This window comes from Heterodontus francisci, chromosome 5 (genome assembly GCF_036365525.1).
Source record: "Heterodontus francisci isolate sHetFra1 chromosome 5, sHetFra1.hap1, whole genome shotgun sequence".
NCBI lineage: Eukaryota > Metazoa > Chordata > Chondrichthyes > Heterodontiformes > Heterodontidae > Heterodontus > Heterodontus francisci.
The window spans coordinates 62,608,750-62,632,633 of record NC_090375.1 but is presented as its reverse complement, the minus strand read 5'-3'; the positions used below and the strand labels follow the sequence as shown (position 1 = coordinate 62,632,633).

Sequence of the window (23,884 nt, the reverse complement as noted above, 5' to 3'; positions counted from 1 at the left end):
CACCAGGGTGAGGTATTCCAGGCTCCAGAGCTGATATACGTGAAAAGGTTTCTCTCCTGCCTCGACAGGAGTGAATGCTGTGGCCTGGGGCCGGTTAGTTGTAAGAATGGCCTCCCTAATTACTTAATTGTGTTACATGACGGCAGTTATGCTGTGTCACTGTTATGATAATGTCCCAAATTCCAGTCCTTTGACACTATCAGTTCTGTTGTGATGTTGGAATGTTTGAAATTGATCCATCGGAATGCAGCCTGCGTCTGTGTGCTTTGTGTAAGGTTTTGGCTCTCATTCACAGTACTATTGTCCGTGAGGGTTGGGGTTCCTTCCCCATACTCCATAAAGTCCAGTTTTAAAGTCCAGTCGGGGGGCGGGAGGTGGGGGTGGGGAGGAGGAATTCCGATCCCAATTCTTCCAGTGCAAAGAGTCGTCCACGACTTGAGTTTCGCTCGCTGGCACGTTCCGAGGTCCAGGACTACGTGCTGTGGGATGCAGTAAAGCTTGGGGCAGCCGCTCCAAAGGCTCCATGGAGAAAGACCACTGTGTAAGGGGGTCCTCCCGCCATAGTTTACCGAGTGGCCGGCACCCGTGTAAGACCCCCTCGGGCTGTATGCGCCAACACTATTTTTGCTGCGTTTTGCAAATGTACATTGCATAGAAAAGGGTTGCAAATTTTTATGGAATATTATATATTCTGGGGGAGCAAAGACGAACCCCTGCTGGCCAGCAGATGAAACTGCGGAAGTGAAACAGTCGCGTGCAGGCAGTTTGCAGACAGGAAACGAGGGATCCCGTGCCTTGGCGGCAACACGTTGAGCAGCCATCGACTTGTCAAGTTAAGAGCGCTACCTTCAGCTAATTGCTGCTTACTACACGCTTACTCTAAAAAAGCACATACTCCTTCAAGTGTGAATTTAAGCAGCGGCCAAAGGATGATTTTGCTCTGCTTTCCTCTACAGTCCTGCGCCGCAGCAGCTGAGCTACGGAAGGGAAGTGACAAAAGTGCTGGCTGATGGTTTGCCGCTCAGGCCTTGGCCTAGCCATTGCTGCCGCTGTGCTGTGGGACTGTGAACGGCCAGCTGCTCTCCACAGCCTGGGCCAATGCTGTAATGGATAAGACGTCTGTCTAGGGATGGGAAGCTGATAGCTTTGACTCCTGGCTGGCTGAGAGTTTTGTGTCGACTTTGTCCTGCGGCTTGGGAACACTTTGCAACTTGGTCTACTTGGGCGTGCTGCATGGCAGTGCCTTCTTAGCGCAGTAGGCAGCGCGTCAGTCTCATAATCTGAAGGTCCTGAGTTCGATCCTCAGAGAAGGCAGTGTGCCCACTGTGCTTTCTTTTGCCATCACTCACTTGACCTTTCCGCTCTCGTTGCGTGCCAAAATCCAGCCGCTTTGCTTGCTGCAGTGCTGCAAAGCATTTGACAGCCTCCAGCACTGGAGATGGGAGCGCAAGGCAAGACGTTGTCAGCTGGTTGCCACGAGTGCTGAATGTGAAGATTGGAGCCCAGGAAAAAGCAGAATGGAGAATGCAGGCATCGATCCCGCTACCTCTCACATGCTAAGCGAGCGCTCTACCATTTGAGCTAATTCCCCAGCTTGGCTAAGACTGCTGAGCCCAGATTCTTTCACAACAGCCCCATAGCAGCTGTCTCCAAGTTGCTCCTTGAGCTGCAGGGAAATGCGGCTTGGGCTTGGGCTTGGGCTTGGGCTTGGCTCACTGCCTGAACGCAGTCAGTGCTTTGCTTCAATCAGCAGGTCCCTCCAGCAGCAGCAAGTTAGCAGCGGCAGGACCGGCCAGCTCCAATAACCATGAAAGAAGCCCAGAAGAGCCCCAGCTGGCGCAAGGAAAAGCTGGTGAGCGGAAACTAGCAGCCGCCACGAGTGTGAGGGAGCAGTCGAGAGCCCTGTCTGACTGACACAAGACTTCTTTTGCTTTCCAGTGAGTGCTGAGGTTTTGCCTGCCATGCTGCTCAAACTGGACGCACCCCTCGAACTGTATCGTTAATGTTCTCAATTGCTGTAAATGTAAAACTGTAATTGACATGACAATTGTGAAACGGAAGGGTTGGGAAGAAACTCATGACAGTATTGAAGGAAACTGATCTCCCTTGCAATGTTTGTATTTTTTGGTGCTGTTTGGAAACTGTTTGGCAATGTAATTTTTACAGATATTTATGAATAAAGTATATTTTGGAAATAAAAAAAAAAACTGGACGCACACCCCAGGTGTGCTGGAGGACCATCAACTAGCTGAAAGGCGCACTTTGGTCTGCCTGAAACCTGCTGCTCGTTCTTTGTGAGAGCTTCCGGCTCCTGTTTACCCCCCTTACTGATGGTTCTTTAGGATTTTAGAAAGGACAAATTGCACAGGCACAGGGTTGGGCGGAACCATAAACTTCTTTATTAAGACCCCCCTAACACCCTGATACAAAGACCTCGAAACGAATGTAAAGGACGCCACACGACACCTTGCTTGCTTAGACCGATTTAAATCCCTCCACCATTTAACCTCGGCTCGGCTCGGCTCGGCTCCCACCCAAACACACAAGTCACCACCACTTTTAAGACGCACCTTTTCCGAAAACCCACAAGCAAAAGCCCACACTTCTGCCCCAAACTCACTCAATTCAAAACCCCAAACCCTCCCAGGATTTCTTTGTCACACTTAAAATTGCTTTCAACTCTCAGCCCCAAATACCCCTCACATTTGGCTGATAACTTACAATCCTCCATGAGGTGAGAATTTGTAGGTCCACGAGCCAGGTTGACTCTTCCTGACCCTCCTTCTTGACTGCAGTGCCAAACTCTTCGATCTTGTCCTTTTCATGATGATCCTTATCGAAATATCATAAACACATCACCTGGAGCCATCCTGCTGGATGGTGAGCGCTTAGCACCTTTTAATCTCTTTCGTCAGTTACCTGCCTGGTCCAGACAGATCCACTTATGTTGATGTTATTTCCATGACCGAGAACAATAAACTCCACCAGGGTGAGGTATTCCAGGCTCCAGAGCTGATATACGTGAAAAGGTTTCTCTCCTGCCTCGACAGGAGTGAATGCTGTGGCCTGGGGCCGGTTAGTTGTAAGAATGGCCTCCCTAATTACTTAATTGTGTTACATGACGGCAGTTATGCTGTGTCACTGTTATGATAATGTCCCAAATTCCAGTCCTTTGACACTATCAGTTCTGTTGTGATGTTGGAATGTTTGAAATTGATCCATCGGAATGCAGCCTGCGTCTGTGTGCTTTGTGTAAGGTTTTGGCTCTCATTCACAGTACTATTGTCCGTGAGGGTTGGGGTTCCTTCCCCATACTCCATAAAGTCCAGTTTTAAAGTCCAGTCGGGGGGCGGGAGGTGGGGGTGGGGAGGAGGAATTCCGATCCCAATTCTTCCAGTGCAAAGAGTCGTCCACGACTTGAGTTTCGCTCGCTGGCACGTTCCGAGGTCCAGGACTACGTGCTGTGGGATGCAGTAAAGCTTGGGGCAGCCGCTCCAAAGGCTCCATGGAGAAAGACCACTGTGTAAGGGGGTCCTCCCGCCATAGTTTACCGAGTGGCCGGCACCCGTGTAAGACCCCCTCGGGCTGTATGCGCCAACACTATTTTTGCTGCGTTTTGCAAATGTACATTGCATAGAAAAGGGTTGCAAATTTTTATGGAATATTATATATTCTGGGGGAGCAAAGACGAACCCCTGCTGGCCAGCAGATGAAACTGCGGAAGTGAAACAGTCGCGTGCAGGCAGTTTGCAGACAGGAAACGAGGGATCCCGTGCCTTGGCGGCAACACGTTGAGCAGCCATCGACTTGTCAAGTTAAGAGCGCTACCTTCAGCTAATTGCTGCTTACTACACGCTTACTCTAAAAAAGCACATACTCCTTCAAGTGTGAATTTAAGCAGCGGCCAAAGGATGATTTTGCTCTGCTTTCCTCTACAGTCCTGCGCCGCAGCAGCTGAGCTACGGAAGGGAAGTGACAAAAGTGCTGGCTGATGGTTTGCCGCTCAGGCCTTGGCCTAGCCATTGCTGCCGCTGTGCTGTGGGACTGTGAACGGCCAGCTGCTCTCCACAGCCTGGGCCAATGCTGTAATGGATAAGACGTCTGTCTAGGGATGGGAAGCTGATAGCTTTGACTCCTGGCTGGCTGAGAGTTTTGTGTCGACTTTGTCCTGCGGCTTGGGAACACTTTGCAACTTGGTCTACTTGGGCGTGCTGCATGGCAGTGCCTTCTTAGCGCAGTAGGCAGCGCGTCAGTCTCATAATCTGAAGGTCCTGAGTTCGATCCTCAGAGAAGGCAGTGTGCCCACTGTGCTTTCTTTTGCCATCACTCACTTGACCTTTCCGCTCTCGTTGCGTGCCAAAATCCAGCCGCTTTGCTTGCTGCAGTGCTGCAAAGCATTTGACAGCCTCCAGCACTGGAGATGGGAGCGCAAGGCAAGACGTTGTCAGCTGGTTGCCACAAGTGCTGAATGTGAAGATTGGAGCCCAGGAAAAAGCAGAATGGAGAATGCAGGCATCGATCCCACTACCTCTCACATGCTAAGCGAGCGCTCTACCATTTGAGCTAATTCCCCAGCTTGGCTAAGACTGCTGAGCCCAGATTCTTTCACAACAGCCCCATAGCAGCTGTCTCCAAGTTGCTCCTTGAGCTGCAGGGAAATGCGGCTTGGGCTTGGGCTTGGGCTTGGCTCACTGCCTGAACGCAGTCAGTGCTTTGCTTCAATCAGCAGGTCCCTCCAGCAGCAGCAATTTAGCAGCGGCAGGACCGGCCAGCTCCAATAACCATGAAAGAAGCCCAGAAGAGCCCCAGCTGGCGCAAGGAAAAGCTGGTGAGCGGAAACTAGCAGCCGCCACGAGTGTGAGGGAGCAGTCGAGAGCCCTGTCTGACTGACACAAGACTTCTTTTGCTTTCCAGTGAGTGCTGAGGTTTTGCCTGCCATGCTGCTCAAACTGGACGCACCCCTCGAACTGTATCGTTAATGTTCTCAATTGCTGTAAATGTAAAACTGTAATTGACATGACAATTGTGAAACGGAAGGGTTGGGAAGAAACTCATGACAGTATTGAAGGAAACTGATCTCCCTTGCAATGTTTGTATTTTTTGGTGCTGTTTGGAAACTGTTTGGCAATGTAATTTTTACAGATATTTATGAATAAAGTATATTTTGGAAATAAAAAAAAAAACTGGACGCACACCCCAGGTGTGCTGGAGGACCATCAACTAGCTGAAAGGCGCACTTTGGTCTGCCTGAAACCTGCTGCTCGTTCTTTGTGAGAGCTTCCGGCTCCTGTTTACCCCCCTTACTGATGGTTCTTTAGGATTTTAGAAAGGACAAATTGCACAGGCACAGGGTTGGGCGGAACCATAAACTTCTTTATTAAGACCCCCCTAACACCCTGATACAAAGACCTCGAAACGAATGTAAAGGACGCCACACGACACCTTGCTTGCTTAGACCGATTTAAATCCCTCCACCATTTAACCTCGGCTCGGCTCGGCTCGGCTCCCACCCAAACACACAAGTCACCACCACTTTTAAGACGCACCTTTTCCGAAAACCCACAAGCAAAAGCCCACACTTCTGCCCCAAACTCACTCAATTCAAAACCCCAAACCCTCCCAGGATTTCTTTGTCACACTTAAAATTGCTTTCAACTCTCAGCCCCAAATACCCCTCACATTTGGCTGATAACTTACAATCCTCCATGAGGTGAGAATTTGTAGGTCCACGAGCCAGGTTGACTCTTCCTGACCCTCCTTCTTGACTGCAGTGCCAAACTCTTCGATCTTGTCCTTTTCATGATGATCCTTATCGAAATATCATAAACACATCACCTGGAGCCATCCTGCTGGATGGTGAGCGCTTAGCACCTTTTAATCTCTTTCGTCAGTTACCTGCCTGGTCCAGACAGATCCACTTATGTTGATGTTATTTCCATGACCGAGAACAATAAACTCCACCAGGGTGAGGTATTCCAGGCTCCAGAGCTGATATACGTGAAAAGGTTTCTCTCCTGCCTCGACAGGAGTGAATGCTGTGGCCTGGGGCCGGTTAGTTGTAAGAATGGCCTCCCTAATTACTTAATTGTGTTACATGACGGCAGTTATGCTGTGTCACTGTTATGATAATGTCCCAAATTCCAGTCCTTTGACACTATCAGTTCTGTTGTGATGTTGGAATGTTTGAAATTGATCCATCGGAATGCAGCCTGCCTCTGTGTGCTTTGTGTAAGGTTTTGGCTCTCATTCACAGTATTATTGTCCGTGAGGGTTGGGGTTCCTTCCCCATACTCCATAAAGTCCAGTTTTAAAGTCCAGTCGGGGGGCGGGAGGTGGGGGTGGGGAGGAGGAATTCCGATCCCAATTCTTCCAGTGCAAAGAGTCGTCCACGACTTGAGTTTCGCTCGCTGGCACGTTCCGAGGTCCAGGACTACGTGCTGTGGGATGCAGTAAAGCTTGGGGCAGCCGCTCCAAAGGCTCCATGGAGAAAGACCACTGTGTAAGGGGGTCCTCCCGCCATAGTTTACCGAGTGGCCGGCACCCGTGTAAGACCCCCTCGGGCTGTATGCGCCAACACTATTTTTGCTGCGTTTTGCAAATGTCCATTGCATAGAAAAGGGTTGCAAATTTTTATGGAATATTATATATTCTGGGGGAGCAAAGACGAACCCCTGCTGGCCAGCAGATGAAACTGCGGAAGTGAAACAGTCGCGTGCAGGCAGTTTGCAGACAGGAAACGAGGGATCCCGTGCCTTGGCGGCAACACGTTGAGCAGCCATCGACTTGTCAAGTTAAGAGCGCTACCTTCAGCTAATTGCTGCTTACTACACGCTTACTCTAAAAAAGCACATACTCCTTCAAGTGTGAATTTAAGCAGCGGCCAAAGGATGATTTTGCTCTGCTTTCCTCTACAGTCCTGCGCCGCAGCAGCTGAGCTACGGAAGGGAAGTGACAAAAGTGCTGGCTGATGGTTTGCCGCTCAGGCCTTGGCCTAGCCATTGCTGCCGCTGTGCTGTGGGACTGTGAACGGCCAGCTGCTCTCCACAGCCTGGGCCAATGCTGTAATGGATAAGACGTCTGTCTAGGGATGGGAAGCTGATAGCTTTGACTCCTGGCTGGCTGAGAGTTTTGTGTCGACTTTGTCCTGCGGCTTGGGAACACTTTGCAACTTGGTCTACTTGGGCGTGCTGCATGGCAGTGCCTTCTTAGCGCAGTAGGCAGCGCGTCAGTCTCATAATCTGAAGGTCCTGAGTTCGATCCTCAGAGAAGGCAGTGTGCCCACTGTGCTTTCTTTTGCCATCACTCACTTGACCTTTCCGCTCTCGTTGCGTGCCAAAATCCAGCCGCTTTGCTTGCTGCAGTGCTGCAAAGCATTTGACAGCCTCCAGCACTGGAGATGGGAGCGCAAGGCAAGACGTTGTCAGCTGGTTGCCACAAGTGCTGAATGTGAAGATTGGAGCCCAGGAAAAAGCAGAATGGAGAATGCAGGCATCGATCCCACTACCTCTCACATGCTAAGCAAGCGCTCTACCATTTGAGCTAATTCCCCAGCTTGGCTAAGACTGCTGAGCCCAGATTCTTTCACAACAGCCCCATAGCAGCTGTCTCCAAGTTGCTCCTTGAGCTGCAGGGAAATGCGGCTTGGGCTTGGGCTTGGGCTTGGGCTTGGCTCACTGCCTGAACGCAGTCAGTGCTTTGCTTCAATCAGCAGGTCCCTCCAGCAGCAGCAATTTAGCAGCGGCAGGACCGGCCAGCTCCAATAACCATGAAAGAAGCCCAGAAGAGCCCCAGCTGGCGCAAGGAAAAGCTGGTGAGCGGAAACTAGCAGCCGCCACGAGTGTGAGGGAGCAGTCGAGAGCCCTGTCTGACTGACACAAGACTTCTTTTGCTTTCCAGTGAGTGCTGAGGTTTTGCCTGCCATGCTGCTCAAACTGGACGCACCCCTCGAACTGTATCGTTAATGTTCTCAATTGCTGTAAATGTAAAACTGTAATTGACATGACAATTGTGAAACGGAAGGGTTGGGAAGAAACTCATGACAGTATTGAAGGAAACTGATCTCCCTTGCAATGTTTGTATTTTTTGGTGCTGTTTGGAAACTGTTTGGCAATGTAATTTTTACAGATATTTATGAATAAAGTATATTTTGGAAATAAAAAAAAAAACTGGACGCACACCCCAGGTAAGCATCAACTCTTGCTGGAGGACCATCAACTAGCTGAAAGGCGCACTTTGGTCTGCCTGAAACCTGCTGCTCGTTCTTTGTGAGAGCTTCCGGCTCCTGTTTACCCCCCTTACTGATGGTTCTTTAGGATTTTAGAAAGGACAAATTGCACAGGCACAGGGTTGGGCGGAACCATAAACTTCTTTATTAAGACTCCCCTAACACCCTGATACAAAGACCTCGAAACGAATGTAAAGGACGCCACACGACACCTTGCTTGCTTAGACCGATTTAAATCCCTCCACCATTTAACCTCGGCTCGGCTCGGCTCGGCTCCCACCCAAACACACAAGTCACCACCACTTTTAAGACGCACCTTTTCCGAAAACCCACAAGCAAAAGCCCACACTTCTGCCCCAAACTCACTCAATTCAAAACCCCAAACCCTCCCAGGATTTCTTTGTCACACTTAAAATTGCTTTCAACTCTCAGCCCCAAATACCCCTCACATTTGGCTGATAACTTACAATCCTCCATGAGGTGAGAATTTGTAGGTCCACGAGCCAGGTTGACTCTTCCTGACCCTCCTTCTTGACTGCAGTGCCAAACTCTTCGATCTTGTCCTTTTCATGATGATCCTTATCGAAATATCATAAACACATCACCTGGAGCCATCCTGCTGGATGGTGAGCGCTTAGCACCTTTTAATCTCTTTCGTCAGTTACCTGCCTGGTCCAGACAGATCCACTTATGTTGATGTTATTTCCATGACCGAGAACAATAAACTCCACCAGGGTGAGGTATTCCAGGCTCCAGAGCTGATATACGTGAAAAGGTTTCTCTCCTGCCTCGACAGGAGTGAATGCTGTGGCCTGGGGCCGGTTAGTTGTAAGAATGGCCTCCCTAATTACTTAATTGTGTTACATGACGGCAGTTATGCTGTGTCACTGTTATGATAATGTCCCAAATTCCAGTCCTTTGACACTATCAGTTCTGTTGTGATGTTGGAATGTTTGAAATTGATCCATCGGAATGCAGCCTGCGTCTGTGTGCTTTGTGTAAGGTTTTGGCTCTCATTCACAGTACTATTGTCCGTGAGGGTTGGGGTTCCTTCCCCATACTCCATAAAGTCCAGTTTTAAAGTCCAGTCGGGGGGCGGGAGGTGGGGGTGGGGAGGAGGAATTCCGATCCCAATTCTTCCAGTGCAAAGAGTCGTCCACGACTTGAGTTTCGCTCGCTGGCACGTTCCGAGGTCCAGGACTACGTGCTGTGGGATGCAGTAAAGCTTGGGGCAGCCGCTCCAAAGGCTCCATGGAGAAAGACCACTGTGTAAGGGGGTCCTCCCGCCATAGTTTACCGAGTGGCCGGCACCCGTGTAAGACCCCCTCGGGCTGTATGCGCCAACACTATTTTTGCTGCGTTTTGCAAATGTACATTGCATAGAAAAGGGTTGCAAATTTTTATGGAATATTATATATTCTGGGGGAGCAAAGACGAACCCCTGCTGGCCAGCAGATGAAACTGCGGAAGTGAAACAGTCGCGTGCAGGCAGTTTGCAGACAGGAAACGAGGGATCCCGTGCCTTGGCGGCAACACGTTGAGCAGCCATCGACTTGTCAAGTTAAGAGCGCTACCTTCAGCTAATTGCTGCTTACTACACGCTTACTCTAAAAAAGCACATACTCCTTCAAGTGTGAATTTAAGCAGCGGCCAAAGGATGATTTTGCTCTGCTTTCCTCTACAGTCCTGCGCCGCAGCAGCTGAGCTACGGAAGGGAAGTGACAAAAGTGCTTGCTGATGGTTTGCCGCTCAGGCCTTGGCCTAGCCATTGCTGCCGCTGTGCTGTGGGACTGTGAACGGCCAGCTGCTCTCCACAGCCTGGCCAATGCTGTAATGGATAAGACGTCTGTCTAGGGATGGGAAGCTGATAGCTTTGACTCCTGGCTGGCTGACAGTTTTGTGTCGACTTTGTCCTGCGGCTTGGGAACACTTTGCAACTTGGTCTACTTGGGCGTGCTGCATGGCAGTGCCTTCTTAGCGCAGTAGGCAGCGCGTCAGTCTCATAATCTGAAGGTCCTGAGTTCGATCCTCAGAGAAGGCAGTGTGCCCACTGTGCTTTCTTTTGCCATCACTCACTTGACCTTTCCGCTCTCGTTGCGTGCCAAAATCCAGCCGCTTTGCTTGCTGCAGTGCTGCAAAGCATTTGACAGCCTCCAGCACTGGAGATGGGAGCGCAAGGCAAGACGTTGTCAGCTGGTTGCCACAAGTGCTGAATGTGAAGATTGGAGCCCAGGAAAAAGCAGAATGGAGAATGCAGGCATCGATCCCACTACCTCTCGCATGCTAAGCGAGCACTCTACCATTTGAGCTAATTCCCCAGCTTGGCTAAGATTGCTGAGCCCAGATTCTTTCACAACAGCCCCATAGCAGCTGTCTCCAAGTTGCTCCTTGAGCTGCAGGGAAATGCGGCTTGGGCTTGGGCTTGGGCTTGGCTCGCTGCCTGAACGCAGTCAGTGCTTTGCTTCAATCAGCAGGTCCCTCCAGCAGCAGCAAGTTAGCAGCGGCAGGACCGGCCAGCTCCAATAACCATGAAAGAAGCCCAGAAGAGCCCCAGCTGGCGCAAGGAAAAGCTGGTGAGCGGAAACTAGCAGCCGCCACGAGTGTGAGGGAGCAGTCGAGAGCCCTGTCTGACTGACACAAGACTTCTTTTGCTTTCCAGTGAGTGCTGAGGTTTTGCCTGCCATGCTGCTCTGACCTGCCCCAAACGTTGTCTCAGCTATGCTCAGGCGGCAAGGTCCAAGGAATGGCAGGGCGAAGGTTCGACGAAGGCGTCCGCTGTTCGAAAGGAGACCAGCAACCTTCTCCGCAGTGAGGAACTTCAACCTGAGAAGGAAGGGGAGGCGGCTGAAACCAACGACCCAGCACCTACCCAGCGCCCGGAAACCCCTCCTCCACAGACAGAATCAATGGAGGAGGAGGCAGCAGATGGACAAACAGGTCAGTGGCAAGTGGTCCAGAGGAAAACCACAAAGAAAAAACATCCCAAAGCCACCACCCAAACCAGTGGCAAGAGGAGGCTTTCTTCTGAATCAGACTGCAACAACTCCTCTTCACTGGACGGGGAAATGCTGGAACGACAGCCCCTTCAAAAGAGGCGGCAGAACTCCGAGATGGATGATCAAGCATCCCAGCCCCCGGGCACTGGAAGCTGTGATGGGCCCGGCGTGCCCCAACCCCAATTCCCCACACGTAACGACGTGGCCAACGCATCTCAGCTCCGGGACACCGGGAGCAAAGACACGTCTGGCGCACCTGAGCTCCGGGAGACCGGGAGCTGTGATGTTTTCGAGGAGGAACAGATGGAAGCAGCTGAGGACAACCCAATCCTCTCTGCCTACAAGACCCCCCCGATGTCACCCGAGCGGCACAAACCCTGCAGGAAAAATCAGGAGGGGTTTCTGAGCCCAACCAACGTGAAACTGCTTGCGCATACGATGGGTATGCAGGAACATCCCGAAGGGGAAGGACTGGGACTAGCGAGGACAAATGGTATGGGAAGCAACAACTAATTTTTAGTAAAAAATGGGTGTAATAATTGCTTCCATTAATGTGCGTAGCATTAAATCGACTACGCGATGTGTTTCAACCTTGGATTACCTTGCCAAGGTCAAAGCTGACCTACTGTTTCTGCAGGAGTGTGGAATACCACACCTCAGCACCTACAGGCAGTGGTCGCGATGGTGGTCCCACGGGCCATCGATCTGGTCGGGGGGTAATGACTGCCGTTCCTCCGGCCTGGGTATTCTGCTGCGGGGAGGTAACTTCACCATCTCCGAAGTTAAGGAGGTGGTGGGCGGCCGCCTCCTCGTAGCAGACGTGATGTACAACAACGCTCCGCTCCGGTTGATCAACGTGTACACCCCGGTACAACGCAGCGAGCGGCTGACCGTCTTCCAGCAGCTCCCACTGCTGCTGGCGACGTCCAGGCCGGTCATCCTAGGCGGTGACTTCAACTGCATCATCGATGCGGCTGGACGATCCGGCAGTGACGACAGAAAACTGGACGCTACGTCCAGATTCCTCATAGAAACAGTTAAGGATGCCAAACTGCACGACGTCTTCAGCAAACCTGCAGACGGAGCGCAGCGCAGATACACATGGTCAAGATCGGACGGGTCTGCCCGTTCCAGGATTGACTTCCTGTTTGTTTCCCGTGCTGTCACGGTCGGATCCACCGACGTCAAGCCGGTGTTCTTCTCCGACCACTGCCTCTTACTGGCCGACTGTCACTTACAGGACGACCAGCGGGTTGGCAGAGGGACGTGGAAGCTCAATGCGACACTGCTGACCCCAGAGAACGTTGAGGAACTCAAAAGGGATTACAATGGTTGGAGGACCGTGAAACCCCTCTTTGAGTCTCCAGTTCACTGGTGGGAAGCGATTAAGGAGAACATCAAGAGGTTCTTCATCCACAAAGGTGTTCAGAGGGCGAAAGAGAGACAGAGGGAAATGTCCCGACTCCAGAAAATTATGCAAAATCTACTCCGGTTGCAGTCAATGGGGGTCGAGGTCAAGGAGGACCTCCAAGAGGTGAAGAGCCAGCAGGCCTCGCTCTTTGCCAAGGAGGCCTCCAAGATCATCTTCCGGTCCAGAGTCCGCTCCATCGAGCAGGATGAGACGTGCTCGCGTTACTTCTTCCAAAAGGTACACAGAGAGAGCTCTGTTATCAGCAGCCTGAAGGAAGAAGATGGCTCGGTAACGTCTTCGCAGTCCGACATACTAAGGATCAGCAAATCCTTTTATGCTGGGCTGTATGACGCGAAGCCCACAGACAGCAGAGCCTCCCAGTCCTTCCTGTCATCTATCACAGAGGTCTTAGATGACAGCAGGAGGGAGGGACTGGACAAGCCGCTAACTCTGGACGAGCTGACAAAGGCCGTCGAGTCTTTCGAGGCGAGTAAAACTCCCGGGAGCGACGGCTTACCGGTCGAGTTGTACTCGGCCCTGTGGGACTGGGTCGGCCCGGACCTGCTGGAAGTATACGAGAGTATGCTCCTGGCCGGTAGCATGTCAGAATCCATGAGAAAAGGCATCATCACCCTCATTTACAAGCAGAAGGGGGAGAGGGTAGAAATCAGAAATTGGCGGCCCATCTCACTGCTTAATGTTGATTACAAGATTCTGTCCAAAGTCATAGCCAGTCGAGTCAAGTCTGCTCTGGAGCTGGTGATTCACCCCGATCAGACCTGTACTGTACCCGGCAGGAAGATCTCTGATAGCCTCGCGCTACTCAGGGATACGATCGCCTACGTACGGGACAGGAGGGTGGACACCTGCCTCATCAGCCTGGACCAGGAGAAGGCTTTTGACAGGATATCGCACACCTACATGATGGACGTGCTTTCCAAAATGGGGTTTGGGGAGGGAATCTGCAATTGGATCCAACTGCTCTACACAAACATCAGTAGCGCAGTGTCAATCAACGGGTGGGAATCTGAAAGTTTCCCGATCAAATCTGGAGTCAGACAGGGCTGTCCTCTTTCCCCGGTCTTGTTTGTTTGCTGTATTGAACCCTTTGCTGAGTCTATTAGGAAGGATGCGAGCATAAGAGGGGTGACAATCCCAGGCAGCGGAGGCACTCAGGTCAAAACCTCCCTGTACATGGATGACGTCGCCGTCTTCTGCTCGGATCCGCTGTCCGTGCGCAGACTGATGAGCATCTGCGACCAGTTCGAACTGGCCTCGGGAGCCAAAGTTAACCACGGCAAGAGCGAGGCCATGTTCTTTGGGAACTGGGCTGACCGATCCTTTGTCCCCTTCACCGTCAGGTCAGATTACCTGAAGGTGCTGGGGATATGGTTCGGAAGGGCCGGGGCGTGCACCAAAACATGGGAGGAGCGAGTAGCCAAGGTACGACAAAAGTTGGGCATGTGGGGGCAGCGGTCTCTCTCCATTGTGGGTAAGAACCTGGTCATCAGGTGCGAGGCGCTCACGTTGTTGCTCTACGTGGCGCAGGTCTGGCCCATACCCCACTCCTGCGCCGTGGCAGTCACCCGAGCCATTTTCCGCTTCGTCTGGGGATCTAAAATGGACCGGGTCCGGAGGGACACGATGTTCAAATCTCTGGACAAGGGCGGGAAAAATGTACCCAACGTGGCCCTCATCCTGATGACCACCTTCGTGTGCGGCTGCATCAAGCTATGTGTCGATCCCCAGTACGCAAACTCCAAGTGTCACTACGTGCTGAGGTTCTATCTGTCCCCGGTGTTGCGAAGGATGGGCCTGGTCACATTGCCGCGGAACGCTCCGTGCAGTTGGGTGGCGCCGTACCACCTATCCTTCGTGGAGCAGTTTCTGCGGAAAAACACATTTGACCACCGGTCCATCAGGCAGTGGTCTGCACGGAATGTCCTCAAGGCCCTACGGGAAAAGGAAACGGTGGATCCTGTCGGATGGTTCCCCGAGCAGACCGTCAAAGTCATTTGGCGGAATGCCTCATCACCAGAACTTTCAAACAAGCACCAAGACGTAGCTTGGCTGGTGGTGAGAAGGGCCCTCCCCGTCAGATCCTTCATGCACACCCGAAGTCTCGCCCCCTCCGCACAGTGCCCCCGCGTTGGCTGTGGTGGGGAAGAGACGGTCGCCCACCTCCTCCTGGAATGTGCCTTTGCAAAGCAGGTGTGGAAAGAGATGCAGTGGTTTTTGTCAAGGTTCATCCCAAGCAGCTCTGTAACACAGGAGTCTGTGCTCTACGGGCTGTTCCCAGGGACGCACACCGAGACAAACATCAACTGCTGCTGGAGGACTATCAATTCGGTGAAAGACGCCCTTTGGTCTGCCCGAAACTTGCTGGTCTTCCAGCGCAAAGAGTTGTCCACCACCGAATGTTGCAGACTGGCACATTCCAAGGTCCAGGACTACGTGCTGAGGGACGCACTAAAGCTTGGGGCAGCCGCAGCAAAGGCTCAATGGGGAAAGACCACAGTGTAAGGTTCCCCCACCAAGCTAGACTGAGGGGCTGGATCCATGGGAAACCCCTCGAACTGTATCGTTAATATTCTGAATTGCTGTAAATGTAAAACTGTAATTGACATGACAATTGAGAAACGGAAGGGTTGGGAAGAAACTCATGACAGTATTGAAGGAAACTGATCTCCCTTGCAATGTTTGTATTTTTTGGTGCTGTTTGGAAACTGTTTGGCAATGTAATTTTTACAGATTTTTATGAATAAAGTATATTTTGGAAATAAAAAAAAAAAAAAAGCTGCTCAAACTGGACGCACCCCTCGAACTGTATCGTTAATGTTCTCAATTGCTGTAAATGTAAAACTGTAATTGACATGACAATTGTGAAACGGAAGGGTTGGGAAGAAACTCATGACAGTATTGAAGGAAACTGATCTCCCTTGCAATGTTTGTATTTTTTGGTGCTGTTTGGAAACTGTTTGGCAATGTAATTTTTACAGATATTTATGAATAAAGTATATTTTGGAAATAAAAAAAAAAACTGGACGCACACCCCAGGTAAGCATCAACTCTTGCTGGAGGACCATCAACTAGCTGAAAGGCGCACTTTGGTCTGCCTGAAACCTGCTGCTCGTTCTTTGTGAGAGCTTCCGGCTCCTGTTTACCCCCCTTACTGATGGTTCTTTAGGATTTTAGAAAGGACAAATTGCACAGGCACAGGGTTGGGCGGAACCATAAACTTCTTTATTAAGACCCCCCTAACACCCTGATACAAAGACCTCGAAACGAATGTAAAGGACGCCACACGACACCTTGCTTGCTTAGACCGATTTAAATCCCTCCACCATTTAACCTCGGCTCGGCTCGGCTCGGCTCCCACCCAAACACACAAGTCACCACCACTTTTAAGACGCACCTTTTCCGAAAACCCACAAGCAAAAGCCCACACTTCTGCCCCAAACTCACTCAATTCAAAACCCCAAACCCTCCCAGGATTTCTTTGTCACACTTAAAATTGCTTTCAACTCTCAGCCCCAAATACCCCTCACATTTGGCTGATAACTTACAATCCTCCATGAGGTGAGAATTTGTAGGTCCACGAGCCAGGTTGACTCTTCCTGACCCTCCTTCTTGACTGCAGTGCCAAACTCTTCGATCTTGTCCTTTTCATGATGATCCTTATCGAAATATCATAAACACATCACCTGGAGCCATCCTGCTGGATGGTGAGCGCTTAGCACCTTTTAATCTCTTTCGTCAGTTACCTGCCTGGTCCAGACAGATCCACTTATGTTGATGTTATTTCCATGACCGAGAACAATAAACTCCACCAGGGTGAGGTATTCCAGGCTCCAGAGCTGATATACGTGAAAAGGTTTCTCTCCTGCCTCGACAGGAGTGAATGCTGTGGCCTGGGGCCGGTTAGTTGTAAGAATGGCCTCCCTAATTACTTAATTGTGTTACATGACGGCAGTTATGCTGTGTCACTGTTATGATAATGTCCCAAATTCCAGTCCTTTGACACTATCAGTTCTGTTGTGATGTTGGAATGTTTGAAATTGATCCATCGGAATGCAGCCTGCGTCTGTGTGCTTTGTGTAAGGTTTTGGCTCTCATTCACAGTACTATTGTCCGTGAGGGTTGGGGTTCCTTCCCCATACTCCATAAAGTCCAGTTTTAAAGTCCAGTCGGGGGGCGGGGGGCGGGAGGTGGGGGTGGGGAGGAGGAATTCCGATCCCAATTCTTCCAGTGCAAAGAGTCGTCCACGACTTGAGTTTCGCTCGCTGGCACGTTCCGAGGTCCAGGACTACGTGCTGTGGGATGCAGTAAAGCTTGGGGCAGCCGCTCCAAAGGCTCCATGGAGAAAGACCACTGTGTAAGGGGGTCCTCCCGCCATAGTTTACCGAGTGGCCGGCACCCGTGTAAGACCCCCTCGGGCTGTATGCGCCAACACTATTTTTGCTGCGTTTTGCAAATGTACATTGCATAGAAAAGGGTTGCAAATTTTTATGGAATATTATATATTCTGGGGGAGCAAAGACGAACCCCTGCTGGCCAGCAGATGAAACTGCGGAAGTGAAACAGTCGCGTGCAGGCAGTTTGCAGACAGGAAACGAGGGATCCCGTGCCTTGGCGGCAACACGTTGAGCAGCCATCGACTTGTCAAGTTAAGAGCGCTACCTTCAGCTAATTGCTGCTTACTACACGCTTACTCTAAAAAAGCACATACTCCTTCAAGTGTGAATTTAAGCAGCGGCCAAAGGATGATTTTGCTCTGCTTTCCTCGACAGTCCTGCGCCGCAGCAGCTGAGCTACGGAAGGGAAGTGACAAAAGTGCTGGCTGATGGTTTGCCGCTCAGGCCTTGGCCTAGCCATTGCTGCCGCTGTGCTGTGGGACTGTGAACGGCCAGCTGCTCTCCACAGCCTGGGCCAATGCTGTAATGGATAAGACGTCTGTCTAGGGATGGGAAGCTGATAGCTTTGACTCCTGGCTGGCTGACAGTTTTGTGTCGACTTTGTCCTGCGGCTTGGGAACACTTTGCAACTTGGTCTACTTGGGCGTGCTGCATGGCAGTGCCTTCTTAGCGCCGTAGGCAGCGCGTCAGTCTCATAATCTGAAGGTCCTGAGTTCGATCCTCAGAGAAGGCAGTGTGCCCACTGTGCTTTCTTTTGCCATCACTCACTTGACCTTTCCGCTCTCGTTGCGTGCCAAAATCCAGCCGCTTTGCTTGCTGCAGTGCTGCAAAGCATTTGACAGCCTCCAGCACTGGAGATGGGAGCGCAAGGCAAGACGTTGTCAGCTGGTTGCCACAAGTGCTGAATGTGAAGATTGGAGCCCAGGAAAAAGCAGAATGGAGAATGCAGGCATCGATCCCGCTACTTCTCACATGCTAAGCGAGCGCTCTACCATTTGAGCTAATTCCCCAGCTTGGCTAAGACTGCTGAGCCCAGATTCTTTCACAACAGCCCCATAGCAGCTGTCTCCAAGTTGCTCCTTGAGCTGCAGGGAAATGCGGCTTGGGCTTGGGCTTGGGCTTGGGCTTGGCTCACTGCCTGAACGCAGTCAGTGCTTTGCTTCAATCAGCAGGTCCCTCCAGCAGCAGCAAGTTAGCAGCGGCACGACCGGCCAGCTCCAATAACCATGAAAGAAGCCCAGAAGAGCCCCAGCTGGCGCAAGGAAAAGCTGGTGAGCGGAAACTAGCAGCCGCCACGAGTGTGAGGGAGCAGTCGAGAGCCCTGTCTGACTGACACAAGACTTCTTTTGCTTTCCAGTGAGTGCTGAGGTTTTGCCTGCCATGCTGCTCAAACTGGACGCACCCCTCGAACTGTATCGTTAATGTTCTCAATTGCTGTAAATGTAAAACTGTAATTGACATGACAATTGTGAAACGGAAGGGTTGGGAAGAAACTCATGACAGTATTGAAGGAAACTGATCTCCCTTGCAATGTTTGTATTTTTTGGTGCTGTTTGGAAACTGTTTGGCAATGTAATTTTTACAGATATTTATGAATAAAGTATATTTTGGAAATAAAAAAAAAAACTGGACGCACACCCCAGGTAAGCATCAACTCTTGCTGGAGGACCATCAACTAGCTGAAAGGCGCACTTTGGTCTGCCTGAAACCTGCTGCTCGTTCTTTGTGAGAGCTTCCGGCTCCTGTTTACCCCCCTTACTGATGGTTCTTTAGGATTTTAGAAAGGACAAATTGCACAGGCACAGGGTTGGGCGGAACCATAAACTTCTTTATTAAGACCCCCCTAACACCCTGATACAAAGACCTCGAAACGAATGTAAAGGACGCCACACGACACCTTGCTTGCTTAGACCGATTTAAATCCCTCCACCATTTAACCTCGGCTCGGCTCGGCTCGGCTCCCACCCAAACACACAAGTCACCACCACTTTTAAGACGCACCTTTTCCGAAAACCCACAAGCAAAAGCCCACACTTCTGCCCCAAACTCACTCAATTCAAAACCCCAAACCCTCCCAGGATTTCTTTGTCACACTTAAAATTGCTTTCAACTCTCAGCCCCAAATACCCCTCACATTTGGCTGATAACTTACAATCCTCCATGAGGTGAGAATTTGTAGGTCCACGAGCCAGGTTGACTCTTCCTGACCCTCCTTCTTGACTGCAGTGCCAAACTCTTCGATCTTGTCCTTTTCATGATGATCCTTATCGAAATATCATAAACACATCACCTGGAGCCATCCTGCTGGATGGTGAGCGCTTAGCACCTTTTAATCTCTTTCGTCAGTTACCTGCCTGGTCCAGACAGATCCACTTATGTTGATGTTATTTCCATGACCGAGAACAATAAACTCCACCAGGGTGAGGTATTCCAGGCTCCAGAGCTGATATACGTGAAAAGGTTTCTCTCCTGCCTCGACAGGAGTGAATGCTGTGGCCTGGGGCCGGTTAGTTGTAAGAATGGCCTCCCTAATTACTTAATTGTGTTACATGACGGCAGTTATGCTGTGTCACTGTTATGATAATGTCCCAAATTCCAGTCCTTTGACACTATCAGTTCTGTTGTGATGTTGGAATGTTTGAAATTGATCCATCGGAATGCAGCCTGCGTCTGTGTGCTTTGTGTAAGGTTTTGGCTCTCATTCACAGTACTATTGTCCGTGAGGGTTGGGGTTCCTTCCCCATACTCCATAAAGTCCAGTTTTAAAGTCCAGTCGGGGGGCGGGAGGTGGGGGTGGGGAGGAGGAATTCCGATCCCAATTCTTCCAGTGCAAAGAGTCGTCCACGACTTGAGTTTCGCTCGCTGGCACGTTCCGAGGTCCAGGACTACGTGCTGTGGGATGCAGTAAAGCTTGGGGCAGCCGCTCCAAAGGCTCCATGGAGAAAGACCACTGTGTAAGGGGGTCCTCCCGCCATAGTTTACCGAGTGGCCGGCACCCGTGTAAGACCCCCTCGGGCTGTATGCGCCAACACTATTTTTGCTGCGTTTTGCAAATGTACATTGCATAGAAAAGGGTTGCAAATTTTTATGGAATATTATATATTCTGGGGGAGCAAAGACGAACCCCTGCTGGCCAGCAGATGAAACTGCGGAAGTGAAACAGTCGCGTGCAGGCAGTTTGCAGACAGGAAACGAGGGATCCCGTGCCTTGGCGGCAACACGTTGAGCAGCCATCGACTTGTCAAGTTAAGAGCGCTACCTTCAGCTAATTGCTGCTTACTACACGCTTACTCTAAAAAAGCACATACTCCTTCAAGTGTGAATTTAAGCAGCGGCCAAAGGATGATTTTGCTCTGCTTTCCTCTACAGTCCTGCGCCGCAGCAGCTGAGCTACGGAAGGGAAGTGACAAAAGTGCTGGCTGATGGTTTGCCGCTCAGGCCTTGGCCTAGCCATTGCTGCCGCTGTGCTGTGGGACTGTGAACGGCCAGCTGCTTTCCACAGCCTGGGCCAATGCTGTAATGGATAAGACGTCTGTCTAGGGATGGGAAGCTGATAGCTTTGACTCCTGGCTGGCTGACAGTTTTGTGTCGACTTTGTCCTGCGGCTTGGGAACACTTTGCAACTTGGTCTACTTGGGCGTGCTGCATGGCAGTGCCTTCTTAGCGCAGTAGGCAGCGCGTCAGTCTCATAATCTGAAGGTCCTGAGTTCGATCCTCAGAGAAGGCAGTGTGCCCACTGTGCTTTCTTTTGCCATCACTCACTTGACCTTTCCGCTCTCGTTGCGTGCCAAAATCCAGCCGCTTTGCTTGCTGCAGTGCTGCAAAGCATTTGACAGCCTCCAGCACTGGAGATGGGAGCGCAAGGCAAGACGTTGTCAGCTGGTTGCCACAAGTGCTGAATGTGAAGATTGGAGCCCAGGAAAAAGCAGAATGGAGAATGCAGGCATCGATCCCGCTACCTCTCACATGCTAAGCAAGCACTCTACCATTTGAGCTAATTCCCCAGCTTGGCTAAGACTGCTGAGCCCAGATTCTTTCACAACAGCCCCATAGCAGCTGTCTCCAAGTTGCTCCTTGAGCTGCAGGGAAATGCGGCTTGGGCTTGGGCTTGGGCTTGGGCTTGGCTCACTGCCTGAACGCAGTCAGTGCTTTGCTTCAATCAGCAGGTCCCTCCAGCAGCAGCAAGTTAGCAGCGGCAGGACCGGCCAGCTCCAATAACCATGAAAGAAGCCCAGAAGAGCCCCAGCTGGCGCAAGGAAAAGCTGGTGAGCGGAAACTAGCAGCCGCCACGAGTGTGAGGGAGCAGTCGAGAGCCCTGTCTGACTGACACAAGACTTCTTTTGCTTTCCAGTGAGTGCTGAGGTTTTGCCTGCCATGCTGCTCAAACTGGACGCACCCCTCGAACTGTATCGTTAATGTTCTCAATTGCTGTAAATGTAAAACTGTAATTGACATGACAATTGTGAAACGGAAGGGTTGGGAAGAAACTCATGACAGTATTGAAGGAAACTGATCTCCCTTGCAATGTTTGTATTTTTTGGTGCTGTTTGGAAACTGTTTGGCAATGTAATTTTTACAGATATTTATGAATAAAGTATATTTTGGAAATAAAAAAAAAAACTGGACGCACACCCCAGGTAAGCATCAACTCTTGCTGGAGGACCATCAACTAGCTGAAAGGCGCACTTTGGTCTGCCTGAAACCTGCTGCTCGTTCTTTGTGAGAGCTTCCGGCTCCTGTTTACCCCCCTTACTGATGGTTCTTTAGGATTTTAGAAAGGACAAATTGCACAGGCACAGGGTTGGGCGGAACCATAAACTTCTTTATTAAGACCCCCCTAACACCCTGATACAAAGACCTCGAAACGAATGTAAAGGACGCCACACGACACCTTGCTTGCTTAGACCGATTTAAATCCCTCCACCATTTAACCTCGGCTCGGCTCGGCTCGGCTCCCACCCAAACACACAAGTCACCACCACTTTTAAGACGCACCTTTTCCGAAAACCCACAAGCAAAAGCCCACACTTCTGCCCCAAACTCACTCAATTCAAAACCCCAAACCCTCCCAGGATTTCTTTGTCACACTTAAAATTGCTTTCAACTCTCAGCCCCAAATACCCCTCACATTTGGCTGATAACTTACAATCCTCCATGAGGTGAGAATTTGTAGGTCCACGAGCCAGGTTGACTCTTCCTGACCCTCCTTCTTGACTGCAGTGCCAAACTCTTCGATCTTGTCCTTTTCATGATGATCCTTATCGAAATATCATAAACACATCACCTGGAGCCATCCTGCTGGATGGTGAGCGCTTAGCACCTTTTAATCTCTTTCGTCAGTTACCTGCCTGGTCCAGACAGATCCACTTATGTTGATGTTATTTCCATGACCGAGAACAATAAACTCCACCAGGGTGAGGTATTCCAGGCTCCAGAGCTGATATACGTGAAAAGGTTTCTCTCCTGCCTCGACAGGAGTGAATGCTGTGGCCTGGGGCCGGTTAGTTGTAAGAATGGCCTCCCTAATTACTTAATTGTGTTACATGACGGCAGTTATGCTGTGTCACTGTTATGATAATGTCCCAAATTCCAGTCCTTTGACACTATCAGTTCTGTTGTGATGTTGGAATGTTTGAAATTGATCCATCGGAATGCAGCCTGCGTCTGTGTGCTTTGTGTAAGGTTTTGGCTCTCATTCACAGTACTATTGTCCGTGAGGGTTGGGGTTCCTTCCCCATACTCCATAAAGTCCAGTTTTAAAGTCCAGTCGGGGGGCGGGGGGCGGGAGGTGGGGGTGGGGAGGAGGAATTCCGATCCCAATTCTTCCAGTGCAAAGAGTCGTCCACGACTTGAGTTTCGCTCGCTGGCACGTTCCGAGGTCCAGGACTACGTGCTGTGGGATGCAGTAAAGCTTGGGGCAGCCGCTCCAAAGGCTCCATGGAGAAAGACCACTGTGTAAGGGGGTCCTCCCGCCATAGTTTACCGAGTGGCCGGCACCCGTGTAAGACCCCCTCGGGCTGTATGCGCCAACACTATTTTTGCTGCGTTTTGCAAATGTACATTGCATAGAAAAGGGTTGCAAATTTTTATGGAATATTATATATTCTGGGGGAGCAAAGACGAACCCCTGCTGGCCAGCAGATGAAACTGCGGAAGTGAAACAGTCGCGTGCAGGCAGTTTGCAGACAGGAAACGAGGGATCCCGTGCCTTGGCGGCAACACGTTGAGCAGCCATCGACTTGTCAAGTTAAGAGCGCTACCTTCAGCTAATTGCTGCTTACTACACGCTTACTCTAAAAAAGCACATACTCCTTCAAGTGTGAATTTAAGCAGCGGCCAAAGGATGATTTTGCTCTGCTTTCCTCTACAGTCCTGCGCCGCAGCAGCTGAGCTACGGAAGGGAAGTGACAAAAGTGCTGGCTGATGGTTTGCCGCTCAGGCCTTGGCCTAGCCATTGCTGCCGCTGTGCTGTGGGACTGTGAACGGCCAGCTGCTTTCCACAGCCTGGGCCAATGCTGTAATGGATAAGACGTCTGTCTAGGGATGGGAAGCTGATAGCTTTGACTCCTGGCTGGCTGACAGTTTTGTGTCGACTTTGTCCTGCGGCTTGGGAACACTTTGCAACTTGGTCTACTTGGGCGTGCTGCATGGCAGTGCCTTCTTAGCGCAGTAGGCAGCGCGTCAGTCTCATAATCTGAAGGTCCTGAGTTCGATCCTCAGAGAAGGCAGTGTGCCCACTGTGCTTTCTTTTGCCATCACTCACTTGACCTTTCCGCTCTCGTTGCGTGCCAAAATCCAGCCGCTTTGCTTGCTGCAGTGCTGCAAAGCATTTGACAGC

The 23,884-nt window shown here is 50.8% G+C and overlaps 7 non-coding genes across 7 annotated transcripts; all 7 read left to right on the top strand.

The window, feature by feature from the left end:
• The first annotated feature begins 1,241 nt into the window (after window positions 1-1,241).
• On the top strand, window positions 1,242-1,314 carry trnam-cau (transfer RNA methionine (anticodon CAU)). The gene has a single exon. It is a non-coding gene; the product is annotated as a tRNA-Met (tRNA).
• A 2,909-nt stretch (window positions 1,315-4,223) lies between these two features.
• On the top strand, window positions 4,224-4,296 carry trnam-cau (transfer RNA methionine (anticodon CAU)). The gene has a single exon. It is a non-coding gene; the product is annotated as a tRNA-Met (tRNA).
• Window positions 4,297-7,199: 2,903 nt separating this feature from the next.
• trnam-cau (transfer RNA methionine (anticodon CAU)) lies at window positions 7,200-7,272 on the top strand. Its single transcript has one exon. It is a non-coding gene; the product is annotated as a tRNA-Met (tRNA).
• A 2,920-nt stretch (window positions 7,273-10,192) lies between these two features.
• Window positions 10,193-10,265, top strand: trnam-cau (transfer RNA methionine (anticodon CAU)). The gene has a single exon. It is a non-coding gene; the product is annotated as a tRNA-Met (tRNA).
• A 7,441-nt stretch (window positions 10,266-17,706) lies between these two features.
• trnam-cau (transfer RNA methionine (anticodon CAU)) lies at window positions 17,707-17,779 on the top strand. Its single transcript has one exon. It is a non-coding gene; the product is annotated as a tRNA-Met (tRNA).
• Window positions 17,780-20,700: 2,921 nt separating this feature from the next.
• Window positions 20,701-20,773, top strand: trnam-cau (transfer RNA methionine (anticodon CAU)). The gene has a single exon. It is a non-coding gene; the product is annotated as a tRNA-Met (tRNA).
• A 2,928-nt stretch (window positions 20,774-23,701) lies between these two features.
• On the top strand, window positions 23,702-23,774 carry trnam-cau (transfer RNA methionine (anticodon CAU)). Its single transcript has one exon. It is a non-coding gene; the product is annotated as a tRNA-Met (tRNA).
• Window positions 23,775-23,884: the final 110 nt, after the last annotated feature.